The sequence below is a fragment of the Crocuta crocuta genome, unplaced genomic scaffold, assembly GCF_008692635.1.
Source record: "Crocuta crocuta isolate KB4526 unplaced genomic scaffold, BGI_CrCroc_1.0 scaffold243, whole genome shotgun sequence".
Taxonomy (NCBI): domain Eukaryota; kingdom Metazoa; phylum Chordata; class Mammalia; order Carnivora; family Hyaenidae; genus Crocuta; species Crocuta crocuta.
Window position 1 is genome coordinate 706,602 of NW_027529596.1, and position 19,617 is coordinate 726,218.

Genomic DNA, 19,617 nt, shown 5'->3' on the forward strand with positions numbered 1-19,617 from the left:
TAGTACAGCATATATTCACCTGTTAAAGATCTCCAAACCTGTGGCTTATACACTTAAATCCTGATTTTCTTTCTAAAAAACCTGGAGTATAATACTGTGCCTTGAAGTTGGCCATGCACGTGGTCAGCCACACTCACTGAGATGTAAACATGGCAATTCAACCAATGATGGGAAAGCCCTTCAAGCAAGAGTTCTACATGGTGTTTTTGTCTCTCTTTCTTGCCCATTCAGCTGCTCTTTTTACTTCACAGATTTTCTCTTCCTCTTTTAAATTCTCTTCTCCTCTCTCCATCTTTGATGGTAGGTTCATATATTTTTTAAGGTTTGTACATTCTTTACCTTCCAAAGATTTTTTTCCTTTCTCTCATTGCTCCAGGACCCACGTCTTTTTAAAAGTACTTATCCACAATCTTGGATGATCACTGTTATTTCTCTTAAAAAAATAAATCATTATAGGGGCGCCTAGTTGGCTCAGTTGGTTAAGTGACTGACTTCAGCTCAAGTCATGATGTCATGGTCCATGACTTTGAACCCTGCTTCGGGCTCTGTGCTGACAGCTCAGAGTCTGGAGGCTGCTTTGGATTCTGTGTCTCCCTCTCTCTCTGCCCCTCCCCCACTCTTGGTCTGTCTCTCAAAAATGAATAAACGTTAAAAAATTTTAATTAATAAATAAATCATCAGATTCTCTACCAAATATCCAAATCCTACCTATGTATTTTATTAGATTTTTAAAATCTCTTTTGAGAGGAATCTCTACACCCCAGACGGGGCTTGAACTCACAATCCTGAGATCAAGTGTCGCACACTCTACCAACCGATACAGCCAAATCCTATATACTAATAGCTCCACTAACAAGAAACAAAACAAACCAATGAAAACCCAGCACAAACTGATATAGGAGTTGAGATCACGAATAAAGATAAAACATTCAAACCATAAGACATACGACAAAAATTACTATCTCAGAGAGCCAGTCCCCTGGCTGGAGGGCGGCCAGGAAGAAATCCCTGTGCTTGCGCTGCAAGCTCTTGAGAGCGTGTACACAGTCTCCAATGTCTCCACAGTTCCCAGCCGGTGCCTGGCTCACGGAGCTTTTAAGAAACACTTATTGAATAACTGACCGGAGGAAGGAAGGGGCTCGGTGCTAGTTTAAATGTCACGTAGGTGTTCAAAGTAAACTTCTGAACCCCGAAACGTGCTCTGCGGCCCGGCAGTACGTAACTGGCCACACGATGCAGACAGTGGGCTGTGGTCAAGAGCCAGGAAGGCGGTCTCCTGCGGCCGGTGGTCTTCCTGCCCCAGCCCTGGGGAGCTCGTGAAGGCTCCCAGGACTTCAGGAATCTTCCTAGATCTCCTTGGTAGTATTGTCCAAACAGGTTTCCTGTAACATGATGTAAAGTACGCGGGTTGTGGAGACACAGCCGCCTGGTGCTTACGCAGAACACAGTAGAAATTCCGCAAACGGTAGCCGGCCCCCCGAATGTAAGCACCGCCCGGGCGGGTATGTCTGTCTGCTTTGCCACTGCCGGCTCCCGGCGCCCGAAACAAAAGAAGCGCTTACTAATATTTGTTGAATAAACGATGCCTTTGTTTACTTACCAAGTCACTGACTGGAAAGGCAATCTTATCTTTGGGGCATTTTTTGTTGTTTGCGTTTGTTTTTTTGAGAGGGAGCGAGCATGACGGGGAAGGGGCAGAGGCAGAGGTAGGAAGCCCAAGCCGGGCTCGATCCCACAACCCTGGGATCACGACCCAAGCCGAAACCGAGGGTCAGGCGCTCACCCGACTCAGCCACGGGGGCGCCCCATCCCTGTGTTTCGATGCACCAGAACGGGAGGCACTTCGCATCTCGATCCGCATCCAGCTTTGGGATTTGTGCCGTATGCTAGTGACACTTGTGTTCTCGCGATACCACGCGTGGACACTGGGTAGAGACACTTGTATTCTCGCGATACCACGCGTGGACACTGGGTAGAGACACTTGTATTCTCGCGATACCACGCGTGGACACTGGGTAGAGACACTTGTATTCTCGCGATACCACGCGTGGACACTGGGTAGAGACACTTGTATTCTCGCGATACCACGCGTGGGACAGTGGGTAGAGCCCGTGTCTGAGCGGGTCTCCGAGCGCGACCTCCCCGCCCGCGGCACCGGCGGTGCCGGGGAGCTCGTCAGGCGCCGCCACGGCCTGCAGGACGAGCGGATCCGGGTGGGAGCCAGCAGCCTAGGTGGGCAGGTCGTTCGCTGACCGCATCGCGGGGGTGCTCGGCCCTGCCGTGCTGTGATGACCGGTGGCCTGCCCACCTGAGGCCGGGGAAGAGGCGACTTGAGCCTAGAAAACCTCGTCCAGCGGGGATTGTAGAAGACGACACGAATCCTCGGTCACCAAACCAAGCGGCCGGTGGCGAGTTCACGTGCACCGCTGATGCCATCAGGATGCCCATCGTGGGTGCGTGTCTGGGTCCACCCCCCCCACCGGTGCGACGGTATCAGCGGGTGGTGTCTTCGGGAGGCGCTAGGGTTAGGTGACGTCGTGAGGGCGAAGACGCCGGAGCACTCCCGCTCAGCGGTGTGGAGACCAGACCACAGGCCGCGAGGAGGGCCCTCCCGAGTCGCCCGCCGTGTCGGCGCCCTGATCTCGGACGTCCCGCTTCTGGGGCTGAGAGCCGCCGGGTGGCTGTGGTGTCCACCCCCGGTCACTCTGTGAGGGCAGCCCGAGCTGAGTAGGACCGCGTCCCCGCACCCGGCTGCGGCGGAGCCGGCGGGGGGCCTGGACTCGGGGGTTCCGGCCATACGCCAGCCCTCAGTTCTTGTGTTCATCACGACGCGAGCCAAGCCACCGTCGGGGACCCAACATAAAGTGGCTCGAAAGAAGCCGTATGTCCTTCTCCTGTAACAGCCTGAGGTGAGGTGGCTCTGCTGCTCGAGGTTTTCTAGGGACCCGGTCCCTCCGTCGCGTCACCCTGGCGCTCTCTGCAGTGTCTGCAGCTCTCTGCGGGGGGGGCGGGGAGGGGACAGGGACCCAGCGGCCTCTGCCCCGCTCTCAGCGGCCTTCAGTCCCCCTTACTGGGGCGCCCGCTGCCCCAGGAGCCGCACCCCTGGGCCCCAGGAGGTTTCTGTGTCTTTGGGTGAAAACCCGTTGTTCTGAGCGGGCTGCAGCGGGACCCTTCTTCCCGAGGCTCCGGGTTGCAACGCGGCACGTTGACCCCCAGCGGCGCTGGCGATGAGCCGTGACCAGCGGGCCCAGAGCAGGCCCTGCATCCACGGGTGTGAGGCGACACGGGACGACGCGGCCGCGCGGCCTCCGTTCCCGGCAGGAGAGACCTCGCCGTCTGCGCACCTTTGCCGGGGGTTCGGGGCAGGCAGACTTCTGGGCCCGCGTGCACCTCCCCCCCCGAGTGCCGTGCACGTGGGGCTGCTTGCCCGCGGACCCCCCGCAGGCGGGCACCCTTGGGACCCCCCGGCCGCCAGCCCGGCGAACCCGGGGCTCTAGCCGCGTAGACCACACGCGCCTCGGCTTCTCTCCACCCTCAAGTCAGGGTAGCCGTCGGGGGAGCACCGCCCCCCCGTTTTACTCTCTCATTTAGAGTCGCTGACGGTCCTCCTCCTCCGGGAAGAATGGGTGGGGCTGTTGGGTCTCTGTCTCGGTTCCTTCTTGTCCTGACTTTCGGGGGCTGCTCACCCCCGCCGTGCGCTGTCCGGGCCCAGTACCAGGAGTGTAGACCTGTGAGTCCCGTGCTGGGTCATTGTAAACCCGGGGTGTAGACCTGTGAGTTCCGTGCGGGGTCATCGTAAACCCAGGGTGTAGACCTGGGAACCCAGGGTGTAGACCTGGGAGTCTCGTATGGGTCCCGTGCGGGGTCATCGTAAACCCGGGGGTCAGCAGGCACCCTAGCGAGACTTCACACTTTCAAAGCCGAGTACGGAGCGCCCGCCTCGCGTCTGGACTCCCCAGCTGGCCTGGCTCTGCCGGGCGGGGCCCCCCTTTCTCGGCCTGTTTCTCGGAGCCTCTGCTCGGGGCGGGCTCTACGGAAGGGACGCGGAGGGAGGGTGCGGCAGGCCCAGCATGGGCGAGGGGCGGCGTGTGCCAGGCGCGGCCAGACGCTTTCCGTCCTCAACGAACCTGGACAGGGGTTAATATTTCAACCAATGAGAAAAATTGAGATGTCGAAAGATTAAGTAATTTGCTCAGATCACTGCGAACTAACAATGGTGGAGGCAGAATCTGAATAAGACTTGTCTGCTGTTTTTAATTTTTTTTTTTACGTTTATTTATTTTTGAGAGACAGAGAGACAGAGTGTGAGCAGGGGAGGAGCAGGGAGAGGGAGACACAGAATTGGAAGCAGCTCCAGGCTCTGCGCTGTCAGCACAGAGCCTGATGCGGGGCTTGAACCCAAGAACCATGAGATCATGACCTGAGCCGAAGTCGGATGCTTAACCAACTAGGCCACCCAGATGCCCCTATACATGGTAGATTTTAAATATCCCATTTGAAAGCATTCCCCACAGAGTGATTTAAAAAGATTTTTTTTAATGTTTATTTCTGAGAGAAACAGAGCACGAGCAGGGGAGGGGCAGAGAGGGAGACACAGAATCCAGAGCAAGCTCCAGGCTCTGAGCTGTCAGCATAGAGCCTGACGCTGGATTCGGAATTGTGAACTTCGAGATCATGACCTGAGCTGAAGTCGGACGCCCAACCGACTGAGCCCCCCAGGTGCCCCCATGTGGAACGATTTTAATTTCATTTTGCTATTGCACTCGACTTAAACTTCTTAAAGGTAGGCCCCTTGTCTTTGTCAAGGAATCCTCAAATGTTAGAACTGAAAGGGACCTTAGATATCGTAAAGATAATCTTGTTTCCTCTTGTATATAGCAGGAGCNCTTGTGAACTTCGAGATCATGACCTGAGCTGAAGTCAGACGCCCAACCGACTGAGCCCCCCAGGTGCCCCCATGTGGAACGATTTTAATTTCATTTTGCTATTGCACTCGACTTAAACTTCTTAAAGGTAGGCCCCTTGTCTTTGTCAAGGAATCCTCAAATGTTAGAACTGAAAGGGACCTTAGATATCGTAAAGATAATCTTGTTTCCTCTTGTATATAGCAGGAGCTTATTCAATAGCAGTTGAACAAATGGTTAATGTCTTCATATGCTTTGTAATCTGACCTCACCTCCACCCCCCCTCCCCCGTGCCCAAGGACACAAGAACAATCTGAACCTCTCACCACATTTTATGCAATCATTAATTGCTCCCAGTGGAGTTTTGTTGTTTTATGAGCTTTTTCCTCCTGAAATGACCTTTACTATAGCTTAGGTGTAGCCTGTGAGTCGAATCCAGGGCCCCCAGGCAGTTTTTGGACACCTTCAGCTCTCTGACTGCACGAGGCCCACGGCAGCAACCAAACCAGAAACTGGTGACGCATGAGACTGCTTATTTCATCAGCTTGAGCTTCTCCAGCGGTGCTGGGAACGGGCTCGCCAGCCCCACCCCTGGCCCCAGCTTTGTGGGTGGGCAGCCCTGCAGCCGCCTAGTCTGCTGGGGCCCCCTTGAAATTCTTAATCAATTTCAGTCGAGCACCTCTGCACTTGCAGTTTGCCGCAGACTCTGTAAATGATGGGACTTGCCCTGCTTGGCTCCCTGGGTGCGCCCCGTGCGTTTTCTCTCCCCCACTCAGAGCTCCTCACCCCCCTTCTCAAGGGCAGGGTGGGATCTGAAATCTACCTGGCTTTGAGAATAAATCCGTCAATGCATCATTCAACATAGTTTGCTTTCTTCATGCATGTTGCCAAAGTACTGGAATGGAATGAACGTGTGTTAATCATTGACTGGTCTCAGCCACTAGGCTGTGGGCTCACATACTGATTTCTTTGAACCATCACCTCAAACCCATGAGATAAGGGCTGCTATTCTGATTTTACAGACAGGAGTCTTGAGGCTCAGGAGGTTTAGCAAGTGGCAGGGCCCTGCGCTGAATTCTTTGATTTGTTTGACTTCAAAGCTCATTCTGGTTTCCTTGCCTTTGCTCATCGGAGTCCTGGAAAACTGCCCTTGAGCTCATAGCTTTGCCTCCAAACACTACTGACCTTTCCTGTGGCTTTCACTCCTTACTTTTCACAAGTCTCAAGTCGTTTGGTTAACAGTTATTCTCCCATATCAGGCTTTGATCTGTAAAGCAACTTTCTCAGGACCGCCCATGAAATCAGAGCTGAGGTAGCATCATTGTCTCACTGACGGGGGTGGGGGTGGGGGGCAGAAAGCAAATGCTGGGACTTGCTTCCAAGCCAACACTTGATGCATATGTCTTACTCAGTGGCACATTCACCTGTGTAATAGAAGATGACAGCCACATGCTCATCTTTCTTCACAAATGTCTGTCCAGACCCTGCTATGTGCCAGGCACTGTACTGGGTCTTGCAAAGGCCATAATGAAAAAGGCATAGCTCCTGCTTTCCAGAAGACCACAGACTGGCAGAAAGGTGCGGACTCTTAACCTCAACATTTTGCTAGCCATGGTTCTGAAGTTGAGGAACCAGGAGTCAGAGCAAATTTAGGAAATGGTTGTCATGTTTTTTTCCGAAGCTCATTGGAATTCTTGCTTGCCTGAACCTTGTTATAGATTAGGGTCCCTGGTGAGGAGGCACACCTGTATCTGTCATCATTGGCATCCTTGGATTAATAGCTGACTCTGTCCAATTTTGCACGATCCTCTATCTTAGCAAATAGAAGTACAGTTTTTCAAGATTGACATGAAAATTGACATGATGGGTCCCCATCCCCTACCTGGCTTTGTAAAATCATTGATTGTTTAACACCCTCAAGAAGCCAGTAGGGCAAGAAGGCCAGAATTATGCCCAGCAAACACAGGAATGGAGCACAGTTCTCTGGGAGTGTTTCCATGGTAACAGTGATAACAGCTTATATTTATAGACCTTCTATCTCCAAGGAGCTCAAAGCACTTCACAGACACGCTATCTTCTATAGAAGAGAGAGAGAAGGACAGAGGGACAGAAAGAGGGAGGAAGGGAGAATGAGAGAGAGAGGAAGGAGGAGGAGAAGGAAGGAAGAAACCGAGGGTGAGAGAGAGGGAGGGAAGGAGGAGCGGAGCGAGGGAGAGGGAGAGCGGGAGAGGACAGAGGACGGACAGAAGGATGTGATGTACTGTACACACATCTCACAGATGGCACAGAGTGGGGAACTCACTGACCCAAGGTGGCATGGTAAACCAGCGGCAGATGGTAGACTGGATGGACCTAGCAGCTCATATAACTCCTGGAGCCCTTGCTGCTGGCCTGGGGCAGATGTTAGGGCTGAGCTCCTGAGTCCTAGTCATCCAGCTCTGCTCAGTGTCATCTGGGTGATCAGATACCTCCAGGGACGTCAAAGGCAGTTTGGCTCAACTATTGTTGACACGAAACACAGGGACGATTCTTCCATGGAGATTGGAAGATAATGTTCAGAGTCCTTATAGCCAGATAGCCACGAGACAATCCCAGATGGTATTCCCAGGAGCCAGCGGCCTCGATGTTCTGATAGCCGCAGATAAAAGGGTCTGCACACACATACAGATGGTCCAAAAACACACTGATGGAAGTGGTTCTTTGGACCCATTTCACAGTATCCTTAGGACCTTTGGTTTGGTCTCAAACCATCCGCCCTGAGACACACATCTCAGGACATGAGAGGTGGGGTAGATTCATTTGAAGGCTATAGCCTAGGAGGTTGAAAATGAGTTTTGCGAATCCCTGATCTGCCATTTTTTCTTTTTTGTTGTTGTTGTTCATGAAACATGTTGCATGGGTAAAGCCACAGCCTCTGTCGAGGGGTAAACTCTGAGGTAGGTCGTAGTGACCTCTAACTCCTTCATCCTGGAGCCATTTCTGTCCTCATTCTTTTTTAGTCAGAGTTTGCCAGCCCTGGGCCCCACTTCTTACCTTCTTAGACCTTCTGCCCTCCCGCCAACCAACCTCCTCACTCCCCATTAGGTCTTTAGAAAAGAGGATCTATTTTCTCTTTTAAAAAGATCTGTGAGGGACGCCTGGGTGGCTTAGTCGGTTAAGCGTCCAACTTTCGCTTGGGTCATGATCTCGCGGTGGGTTCGGGCCCCACGTCGGGCTCTGTGCTGACTGCCAGCTCAGAGCCTGGAGCCTGTTTCAGTCTGTGACTCCCTCTCTGTCTGACCCTCCCCTGCTCACACTGTCTCTCTCTCTCTCCTAGAAATAAATAAAACATTTAAAATAAAAATAAAATAAAATAAAATAAAATTAAATTAAATTAAATAAATAAAATAAAATAAAATAAAATAAAATAAAATAAAATATAAAATAAAAAGATCTGTGATCCGCAGAGGGTTCAGCCAACACTCGGAACCCTGGGAGATAAGGTGCATCCTTGGCAGGTCTTCAGGGTCCTTCACGAAGAGTCGTGTTGGTTCCTACAGCGCAGGACTCAGGCTTCTGCAAAAGATGTGCTTCTCATTCACTTTCAGCCTGATCAAGCTTCAGGGGCCCTTGGGTTAAGGGGTTGTAGTTTGGTAATTTGAGTGGTTGAGCCTCAGGAAAGTTTAATATGTTTGATTTACAGGGATGCCTGGGTGGCTCATTTGGTTAAGCTCTGACTCTTGGCTTTGGCTCAGGTCATGAAATCACAGTCTGTGAGTTCGAGCCCACATCGGGCGCTGCACGGACAGCACGGAACCTTGGGATTTCTCTCTCCCCCTTTCTGCCCCCGCCCCCTGCTCATGTTCTTTCTCTTTCTCTCTCTCTCAAAATAAAGAAATAAAGCCTTAAAAAAGGTTTGATTTACAAATAGGCTTTTGATCCCCAAACGAAAAGAACTTGCATAAAGGACATGGAAGAAGACAGGAATGGTTTGCTGGGAGCCTCTTGGCTTTCAGCCGTGTTAGCACCTGTGTGCACCTGTTAGTGCCCTGAGTCTCATCCCTCCCGGACACCGAGTGGGGCCCCCTAATTCACCAAGGATAGCCTCCCACCCACTGAATTCCTTTTTATTCCCCGGGGAGCCTGGAGTTCCCTCTTACCTACCGGCCTTGGGCTCCAGGGGGAGAGGGATCCTGATTTGTTTGCTGTCTCCCTGGCCTCCAGCTTGGTGCCTAGGCACTCAGTATTTGTAACTGAGTGACACTTGTGTGTCTCTGCACTCCCTCCCTCCATCCTCACACCTTTTTCTTGGCCCATCTGTTTGTCTTTCTTGAGGGTCCCACACATCCAGATATGGCCTCTCCTGCTCGGTGACACATAGCGTTTTATCTTTCTCCGTCCCAGCAGTTAACCACACACCACAGTGTCTGCTTATGCTCACATGAGTTCCGAGGTATCTTCTGTCTAGTGTCTCTTGTATGTAGAAAACAGTATTTTGAAGGTTTACTTTTTGCCTTAAAAATTAATATTCCACTTATTAAAGTTAAAATTAGGAAAACATAGTATTCTAATTCAGCTTACAGATGTAATTATTTCTTAGTCTAGCAGAGCTGAGCAATCCTTCCTAAAGGGCCCATGAATAAAGTGTGGTGATTACCTCTTAATATTTTAAACTGTAATTACAAGTTTCATATGCACATACATCTATACAACACACACACATATATATCCATATACATTTGAATTAACAGACAAAGCTTTCTGGAGTACTTCAATACCACATACATTTAAACCAATTTATAAATACAAGGTCCCAGAGTTGTCTTATATGTTCCAATAAATTTAGTAAGAGCTCGACTTAAAATCATAAAATTCCACATTTGTTACTCAATTTGTATTTTAAAGTGGCATTATGAGGCTACCACTCTAATTAGCCCAATGCTCTTAAAAATTACAAACACACAAAACAGCAAATATATAGTTTCTCTTTAACGTGGCCATAAATACTGTGGCTTGGTTCTCTCATATCTTTCCCTACTTCATTCTCAATTCTCCTGGTGTTAAGAAACACATACCTGAGTGGGGTGCCTGGGTGGCTCCGTTGGTTAAGTGCCTGACTTCGGCTCAGGTCATGATCTCACGGTTTGTGGGTTCGAGCCCTGCATTGGGCTCTGTGCTGACAGCTCAGAGCCTAGAGCCTGCTTTGGATTCTGTGTCTCCTCCTCTCTCTGCCCTGCCCCGCTCACGCTGTGTCTCACTTTGTCTCACAAAAGTAAACATTACAAAATTAAAAAAAAAAAAAAAAAAAAAGCACTTTTTTTGGGGGCTTTTTACTTGGGGCACCTGGGTGGCTCAGTCAGTTAAGCATCTAACTCTTGACTTTGGCTCAGGTCATGATTTCATGGTTCCCGAGTTGGAGTCTTGCATTGGGCTCTGCACTTGACAATGTAGAGCCTGCTTGGGATTCTCTGTCTCCCTCTTTCTCTGCTCCCCGCCCCCAAGAATAAATAACTAAATATTTTTTTAAAAATCCACATATCCTACCTAAAGGAAGACATTTGCCACACAACTTACAAGCAGACTTTTGGGTAGGATGTGGGTTTGCTCACCATGAAGAGACTTTTGGAATGGGCACGAAGTCGTAGGCTTTCACACTAAAAAGGTGTCTCTCCCAGGTTTCCCGTGCCACTTTGTCTAATTCTTTGTTCCCTCAAGGAAGTCTGCAGCCCCTGTTTTTGTTGACTGGATTCTGCTTTTCCTTGGAACCTTAAAGGTTCCTTGGAACCTTAAAATGTGTAAGTATATTTACCAGTAACTCAAACCTGATGGAACATTAAGGTTTGTAAACTTTACCTTCTTGTTAAGAATAAATACTAAACACTAGATAATTAAATACTAAATAATACTGAAAATAAATAATAGACAACTTTGATCTCCATGGGGTTCTCCATTCTTTCATAGTCTCCGCATCATAACACCCTTAACGTTATTTATTTGATATCCTGTTGAATTTTGTTTGACTTGTCCCAACTCTTCAGGTCATTTCGCTCTCCACTCCTTGCATCCTCCATTAGGCTGTGAGCTTTCTCAGGATAGGACAAGCTGTAAGCCCAGAAGTCAGCACATTGGTCGGCACGGAGCAGACACCGCTGTCATCTGACCCTCCGTTTGCTGACTGGCAGGGACACACCTGTAGCCAAACAAGGTGTGGTTGTTGCTCACTGCACACAGAGAGAAGGTGCGCTGTGGGCAAGGAGGTGTTAGAAAGGACGTAGGAAGGGCTTGGGCTTGCTCACATCGGGGTATTTGGGAAGCCGACTTTTCTGTGAGTCGGATGCTGCCAGAAAGCAGAGGTCCCTGTGCTGGGAAGGCTCACTGGAGCCAGGCTAGGGATGCAGTCAGGACAGAGACCGCGTCATTCCTATTGGTCAGGAAGGGGATGTTGGCCCGTTTGGGGGTTTAGACAATGCTCGCGTTCTTGTCTGTTCAGACACATCACAGAGCCCTCTTGTTCGGGCCTTGCTTCATCACCACAGAGTGGCCTGCCCTGCTCTCGTGTGAAATTGTTTCTGTTCCATAGAAATACCAAGATTTGGCCATGAGCGGTGGGGTGGCTGGCAGCGGCAGGGGGCTGGCTCCGGTGGGGCCCCCAGGACAGCCCTGAGTGATCCCATGCTCCTCCTTCACCCTTGCTGGGCCTCAGGGCATAGCTTGTCCAAGGCCTCCGTTCCTGGTTCCTCTTTCTCCTTTCTGTCACCGTCACCGTCTCTGTCTGTAACTGGTAATTTCTTGGAGTCTAGAGAACAGATCAGAGGTGCTCAGCGGCTCACGACCAGCTGCCCAGCGGGCATTCCCTCCCCTGGCATGGGCTGCGTCCCACGATCGCACGCCTGTCCTCCAGCCCAGACTTTCCATCCTGGCTGTTGGCGTCAGCCAAGCTGGCACGGACCAGGCTCTCAGCCCCCTGCAGCTTCCTTGCCAAAAATATTTCTGCAACTGGGATTCAATTTGGAAAATGTTTTACAAATAGAGTATCTTGGGAGAATATTTTAACTTGCCTGATCAAAGTATGATGCCCTGCTCTTCCGGATAATATAATGTAGCTCTCCCAGTGCTTGGAAATGGAGATCCGGGTTCACCCCAGTCCTTGGCATCATCTCTGTCCCTTCAACTGGACACCTTTCAAACTAGTGAGGATCCCAAACATAAGACACTTAGAGTGCATAGAAATACTTAAGAGCCTGAGTCAGGGAACCTTGACTAGAGGGAAAAGAAAAGTCCAGAGATGAGTCTGTCCCACTATCCTACTCTCACTAGCCATGCAGAATCACTTTGATAAAGGTAATTTTTGAAGAACTACTCAAATATTTAGAAGATAAGAATATATATTTATATGCATAAATATATGTATGCTCACATGTATATACAACATATATAATATATAACTATATATCTTATGTATATCATATGCATCATATATATGATATGTACATACATATGATACATATGATATAGATACATCTTCTTCCTCATATGAGTGATGCTGTGATTGTGTTAGAGATAATGATGACCTTTCTTGGCACATGCTTATTAAACCTCCAGAATGAAGAAGGCTTTGATTACTCCTTGGTTTTTAAATTAAATTGCAGGGTGATTCAATCAATCACCCCAACCAATGAACCAACATATACCTTTCCTTAGAGGAACCGTCAAATGAACAGGCAAATTGCTGGAAGTGGAAAAGAGGTAAAATTTATTGGTTTATTTATTGTTGGTGGACATTGACCTCTTTATAGATTTAAGTTTTAACTTTTATGGATATGTCAAGGGCAAAGTACAGAATCTAAGTGTGCAGTAAGATCCTTGTACAATGGAACATTCGCTGTTCTGAGAATTGAGAGACCTGAATTCTAGTATCATCTTAGTTGTTAAATGTTGACCTTAGGCAAACACAAAACAAAAACACCCGGATCTCAGCTTTCGTAAAATTAGAGGAATTACACTAATTGATTTAGTAGGTTCCTCACATCTTAAATATTCTAGATTTTACAGGTATAAATGCATTTAGTCAAGTATTTAACAGGAAGCTCACAAGAAATTATAACTCTATAATTAGTGCATGCTGCCACCAGGTGAGGGTAATGTTTTGCCCATAGGTTATGTGCTCCAAATTGTAAGCTTATGCCATACCTGTGTTGTATCTGGACATGGCATATCTGTGTCATATCTGAAACATATGTTTTACTCTCACCTTTTGCCTCCTTTAAAATAAATGTTTGTTTAAACATTAAGCTTAGCCATTATCACATACTTGCTGCGAAGAGTCATGGTCTGCTCATGATCTGATTTTATCTATTGCCTGTAAATGCTTCTTGGCCTGAAAGTTTGGGCTGGGATCCTCGTAGTAATAATATAGTGCATATTGATGCCACTAAGATCCTGGAAAAAAAAAAAAAAAAAACCTTGTCCAACCAGAAAAAAGTCATTTCCCCATTTCTCCTCTGGATGGAGGTGCTTTGCATAAAGATCCTAGATATTAACAGCTTAATTATAGGTCTACTGAAAATGTAAACATTATAGCAAGAATTTTTGATAAAGAAATTTTAGGTTGCTTTCTTAGTGACATCTTTTCAAATAGGAAGTGAACTATTTTAACAAGTCCTATCTAAAAATACTTGTTTATTTTTATTATTATGTATTGTGTGTTAAATAAAACAAAAACCCAAATTCACAACATTTTTCAATAGTATAAAAGGGTTTCAGGAAAGAAGACCCTTAGCATAGGTGTGGTGTTAGTGCCCAAAGCTTAATCCTATGACCTTAAGTAGCAAGATCATACCCACAACATGTGGCAGCCGGAGACAAAGAAGGACATTAGGAAATATTCAGAGGACAGAATGTCTGGCATTAAAACCTCCTTTAGCACCAAAGCCTGCCTTAGGCACACAGATCTACTCTGTTGACTTTGGCAACGTGTCTACCTTGTCATGCCAATAAAGTTAACTGAAGTTGAAAATTGATTGATAACACAACCCAGTTCTGTCTGTCTCTCCTTTCACTTGGGTTGCGATTTGGTTTAGCTGAATGTGGCAGAACCTCCACTTTCCGTCCCCATGTGCTTCCTCCCGTCTGGGTCAGCACCTGGGCAGCCCCTTCCCGTGGGAGAGGCAGGCTGCCCAAGGAAATCGCTCTTCCTGGCCTCCTGCGTCTACAGGCACTTGGTGTCTGTTTAAGGAAAATTAAACTGGTATTTACTCTGCAAAGTGTATTCAATGGTGTCCTGTCTGCAGATGTATGTGTGCCTAGTTAATCCCTTTAGGCAGAAAAAACCCACACGACTCTAGCTAAAATAGTCTCAGCAACACGAGAAATGCTTCAGCACCTGCTCCACAGCTCACGGGACATCCTTCTGACCTTGCCCAGCTTGAAGGTCCCAGGACAGGTGCGCCCAAGGGACCTGTGGATGGAAGGAAGATGGACGGAGGGGCCAGAGCGTCTAAACCTGAAAGGACGGGAAGGTAAGGAATGAGCTACTTAGAAACTACAGGCTCTCTGACCTGCAGAACCCTTCAGTGCTTTCCAGCACAGTCTCCTCATACTGTAGGCGGAGAGGCACAGCCCCCAAAGGGTAGCTGCCCAAAGACCCGTGGCTAATTAAGTGACAAAGCCAACTTGGAAACCAGGTTTCCTGACTCCTAGTCCGGTAGTGTTTTCCTTACACCACACTGTCTGTTTTACTCATGAGACAAAGGACTTCTGGGAGACAAAGGACTGTAATCACAACTTCACTACTGATCTGGGGCCTGACTTTGGGCAAGTTACCCTCTCCGAACCTGTTTCACTCTTTAGCTGGAGACCGCACCAGGCCAAGGTGACCCACAGCTACAGCTCAAGTGTTCTGGAGATAGGTGCACTCTGGATGTTTTTATTCTGTTGTTTCAAGGAATGTTCCCAGTGGTGATTTTACCCACACGTGCCCGCTTGCTTTGTTTTTCTCTACCTGGTGATTGCTTTGTTTCCTGATCAGAGTGTGTTAGAAGCAGAATGAATCGGACCACTTACGTCTATGAATTTCACTTATTCCAGAGATCAACCAAATTCTTCTAGTGCATGAATCCTTCCCTTTAGGCTGTCCCCAGAATGGCTGAGAAAGTGATTGCACCCAGTAAATCGGGAAAGTAAAAAAACACAACACACAGCTAGGGCTCTCTTAAAATGACTGATGTTAGCAATTTAACTAGGATATTACAAAAGAATAATGATTTGGGTGTTGTCTGCTTTGAACAAATCTGAAAGTTAAAATGATGTGAACTTCTAAAACAGAAGCATGAGGCAATAGTTATTCACATTATTAAGCAGTTCTTTGTGCTTCTCACGGATTTTTCTTCCATTAGCATAATGGAGAACGCAGCTCAATTTGTATACATCTACTGCATGAAGTAGCCAACACCAGATATGCAGAACACATTCAGAACCTCGTCTTTGCCACGTTTGCACTACAGTCCTAACAATCTGTCTTCTCCCGTTATTGACTCATCTTAAAGATTTTGAAAATTAAAAAAATAACAGGTATCTTCTGTAAAAGGCACATGGAACTACTATGAGGGAATCGAAGGTTACCTGTGGTAAATTTCTAGGAATGGCCTGGTCAGAGGCATTTCTTCCTTTCAGATTGTTGACGTATATCTTCAAGCTGCCCTGAAGACACGCGATACCCCAATCTGTGATCTCTTTTCCCCCTGCACTCCCAGAGCCATGCCCATTATATTTTAAGATACTACTTTTTAGAACAGTTTTAGGTTCACAGCAAAATTAAGAGGCAATGCGGATTGTTTCCTTCGCTATGCAGAAGGTTTTTGTTTTGATGCAGTCCCAATTATTTTTTAAATTTTGTTTCCCTTGCCTCAGGAGACATATCTAGAAAAATGTTACTATGGTCAATATCAGAAATTATTGCCTGTTCTCACTTCAAAGATTTTTATGGTTTCAGGTCTCACATTTAAGTCTTTAATCTATTTTGAGTTTGTTTTTGTGTACGGTGAAAGCAAGTGGTCCAATTTCATTGTTTTGCAAGTTCCTGTCCAGTTTTCCTAATACCTTTTGCTGAGGAGACTTTTTTCCCGTTGGATGTTCATTTATCCTTTGTCAAAAATTAATCAGATGTGTAATTATGAGTTTATTTCTGGGCTTTCTATTCTGTTCTATTGATCTATGTGTCTATTTTTGTGCCAGTACCATACTGTTTTAATTACTACCACTTTGTACTATAATTTGAAATCTGGAATTGTAATTCCTCTAGTTCTGTTTTTATTTTTCTTTAAAACAATTTTTTTCGTGTTTATTTATTTTTGAGACAGAGACAGAGCACGAGTGGAGGAGGGGCAGAGAGAGAGGGAGACACAGAATCCGAAGCAGGCTCCAGGCTCCAGGCTCTGAGCCGTCAGCACAGAGCCTGACGTGAGGCTTGATCCCATGAACTGCGAGATCATGACCTGAGCCAAAGTTGGTGCTTAACTAACTGAGCCCCCCAGGTGCCCCTGTTTTTCTTTTTCAAGATTGGTTGACTATTGCAGGCCTCTTGCAGTTCCACGCAAATTTTAGGATTGTTTGTTGTAGTTCTGTGGAAAGCGCTATTGGTATTTTTATGGGGATTGCATTAAACCTGTAGATTGCTTTGGGAAGTATAGACATTTTAATAATATTTGTTCTTCCAACCCGTGAGCATGGAACGTCTTTTGATTTCTTTGCATTGTCTTCAATTCTTTCATCAGTGTTTTCTAGTTTTCCCAAAGTACAGATCTTCCACCTCTTTGGTTAAGTTTATTCCTAGGTACATTACTGATTTTAGTACAATTGCAAATGGGATTGTTTGCTTTCTTAATTTCTCTTTCTCCTGCTTTACTGTTAGTGTAAAGAGTGCAAAAAGATTTCTGTACATTGATTTTTGTATCCTGTGACTTTGCTGAGTTTATTTATTCTCTTCGTTTTTCAGTTGAGTCTTGAGGGTTTTCTATGCATAGTACAACGTCACCTGCAAATTGTGAGAGCTTTACTTTCTCCTTACCAATTTGGATGACTTTATTTCTTTATTTTGTCTAATTGTGTGGCTAGGACTTCCAGTATTCTGCTGAATGAAAGTGGTGAGAGTGGACATCCCTGTCTCGTTCCTGAACTTAAGGGAAGTGGTATTGTGTTTTTTATTTCAAATCTCACTTTTTCATTTCTGGTATATAGGAAAGCAGTTGCCTTTTGTATATTAACGTTGTATCCTGTAACCTTGCTATAATCCCTTCCTGGTTTCAGGAGTTTTAGTTGTTATTGTTGTTGCTGTAGTTGTCATTGATTCATTTGGATTTTCTATATACATGATCAGGTCATGTGCAAAATACGGGTGGGCGAAAAGAAGAAAAAGAACCAGGAGTAGGTAGGGATTCAAATCAATGAAAAGGGACGAGCACAGTTGGGGGGGTGGAATGAGCAAATGTTCGGAGTGGGAGGTAAGTGTGCAGCTATCCATGAGACAGTGAAACGGGTGGAGTCGAAGGGACAGATTGTGGAGAATGGTGAGCACCAGGCTAGAGGAAAGGGGTGGGACCAAGTTATAAAGTAAGACAGACAGACGCCAGGTGCAGGGGCTGGAGCTTTGTTTATCGCTAGTTAGGGACCTCTGGGGAATCTTGAGAGGGGCAATAAGATGAAAACCTCTGTGTTGGTATTAATTTGGTGATTTTTTTTTTCAGGCTGTCTGGGAAATAAGACATACTGAAGTCCAGGAGATTGATTCTGTGATAACCTCTCAGAATCGCTTCCTGTAAAATGGAGAGAATTTTATCACCTTCCAAAGATTAAAATGAAGTTGTTCAAATAGTCTTCTTCGTGTTAAATACTTGTACTTCATAAGCATGGTTTCCTCCCAAGTTTTCCCTTCCTTTAAGATAGTATGTATATAAAATTCAAACTTAATTGGACAATCGAGTTGTTTCCTTTTTTAATTTATTTTAAAAAAGTTTTAAATTTATTTCTGAGAGAGAGAGACAGTGTGAGCAGGGGAGGGTCAGAGAGAGAGGGAGACACAGAATCTGAAGCAGGCTCCAGGCTCTGAGCTGTCAGCACAGAGCCCGGTGCGGGGCTCGAACCCACAAACTCCGAGATCACGACCTGAGCCGAAGTTGGACGCTCAACCAACTGAGCCATCCAGGCGCCCCTCAGTTTAATTTTAAAATATTTGTTTATTTACTTTTGAGAGGAGGGAGGGGCAGAGAGAGAGGGAGAAAGAGAATCCCAAGCAGTCGTCACACCGACATGAGGAGATAACCTGAGCCGAAATTGGGAGTCCCGATGCTTAACCGACTGAGCCACTCAGGCGCCCCAGGTAGTTGCTGTTTCCTCATTGAATGCATACTTTGCAAACGTCTTATGAAACACAGCTAAGAGTAGGTGTGGAGACATTGTAACTTAGCATTTCTACAGAGGGGTTTTACACTTTTACAAAGAACCTCCAAGCTCATTGTCTCAGGAGACTCCAGAGCGTGACTTTATGGATGAGGAAACTGACATTTAAGGGTGTAAATAATGTTGCCCAAGGTCACAAAGCTAGAAAGCGGTGAAGCCAGGACATTATTTTAAGAGAACAGTTACATTTATCAGAATTTAACAGAGAACATTTCTGGAGTTATAATCTAATAGGAAACATGGCTTGATTTTTAAATATCGAATGCAGAGAATCTCTGATGACTGCAACTGGTAGGAAGTGAGTTTCTCCTGCCTTTTTTCCCTTGATAATGACTAAAATATCACAACCAGCAGCACCACTTTTTTTTCTGAACATATTACACATCCCACCATTTATCTTAATGGCTATTAATCTTTCTAGCTCATCATCAAAACTCCCGCCGTGAATATAATAATACTAACATTTTTTGAGGGCTTACTACATGTGAGGCACTGTGGTAAAGCATTCCCTGTCTCATTTCATTTATTTCCTTTAAAGACCCTCTAAGGAAAGCATTGCTCTGATTTTACATCGCTCTCATTTTACAAAACGGGAAAACTGGGGCTTCGTGAGAGGGTAAGCACTTTGACAAGTTCACACAGCCAAGAAGTGGGAGAGCCGGGAATCAAGGCCAGCTTTGTTCTCCTGGGCAGTCTTAGCCATTTAGGAATAAGCTTAAGACATTTTTTTCTGGATTCATATCCTGGGAAACTCCTGGACACTCTGTCAAGAGCCGGGGAGTGTCCTGTAGCTCTTGAGTGCCTACCTTCATCTCTGGTGAGTGACAAGTCCTGAGCCACTCAGCCAGCAACCAATCCTCAGGGGAGAGCTGGTATTTCACTGAGCCTGTTCTGTCTGTTTTCTGTCCCCTTCTCTTTGCCAATAGAAACGAGTGCCATCGGATTGTGAAAGAGATGCCAATAAAGCTGCTATAGGAAAATACCCTTGATAGGCTGTGTTTGGTGCATAGTATCTGTAAATCGTCGAACACGGTGCAGCCTGTAGGCACCTGAGGCCTACGTCTATCCCAAGAGAGTTCTTGTGTCGGGAAGAAGGGGAAGCAGAGATGGGATTCTCAAAGTCCCTCCAAGCCCACAGATCGAGGCTGACCACAAAGTTGTCATTGTTAGCCTTACAGTTGTAATAAGTGAAGACATGTGTGGGGCAGGGGCTGGTCCCTGGGGAGACCCCAGAATGAAAACCTCTCCCAAACTCTGCCAAGCAAGGCAGTGGAAAACGTGG

The 19,617-nt window shown here is 46.8% G+C and overlaps 1 long non-coding RNA gene across 3 annotated transcripts; it reads left to right on the top strand.

Moving 5' to 3' along the window:
* The first annotated feature begins 2,115 nt into the window (after nt 1-2,115).
* LOC144229696 (uncharacterized) lies at nt 2,116-17,753 on the top strand. 3 transcript variants are annotated; one of them, XR_013334558.1, is made up of 4 exons: nt 2,116-2,909; nt 14,307-14,401; nt 16,241-16,414; nt 16,995-17,753. It is a non-coding gene; the product is annotated as an uncharacterized LOC144229696 (long non-coding RNA). The 3 variants fall into 3 exon arrangements; XR_013334557.1 differs by lacking the exon at nt 16,241-16,414; XR_013334559.1 differs by lacking the exon at nt 16,241-16,414 and having other exon boundaries at nt 2,116-2,453.
* The last annotated feature ends 1,864 nt before the right edge of the window (nt 17,754-19,617 follow it).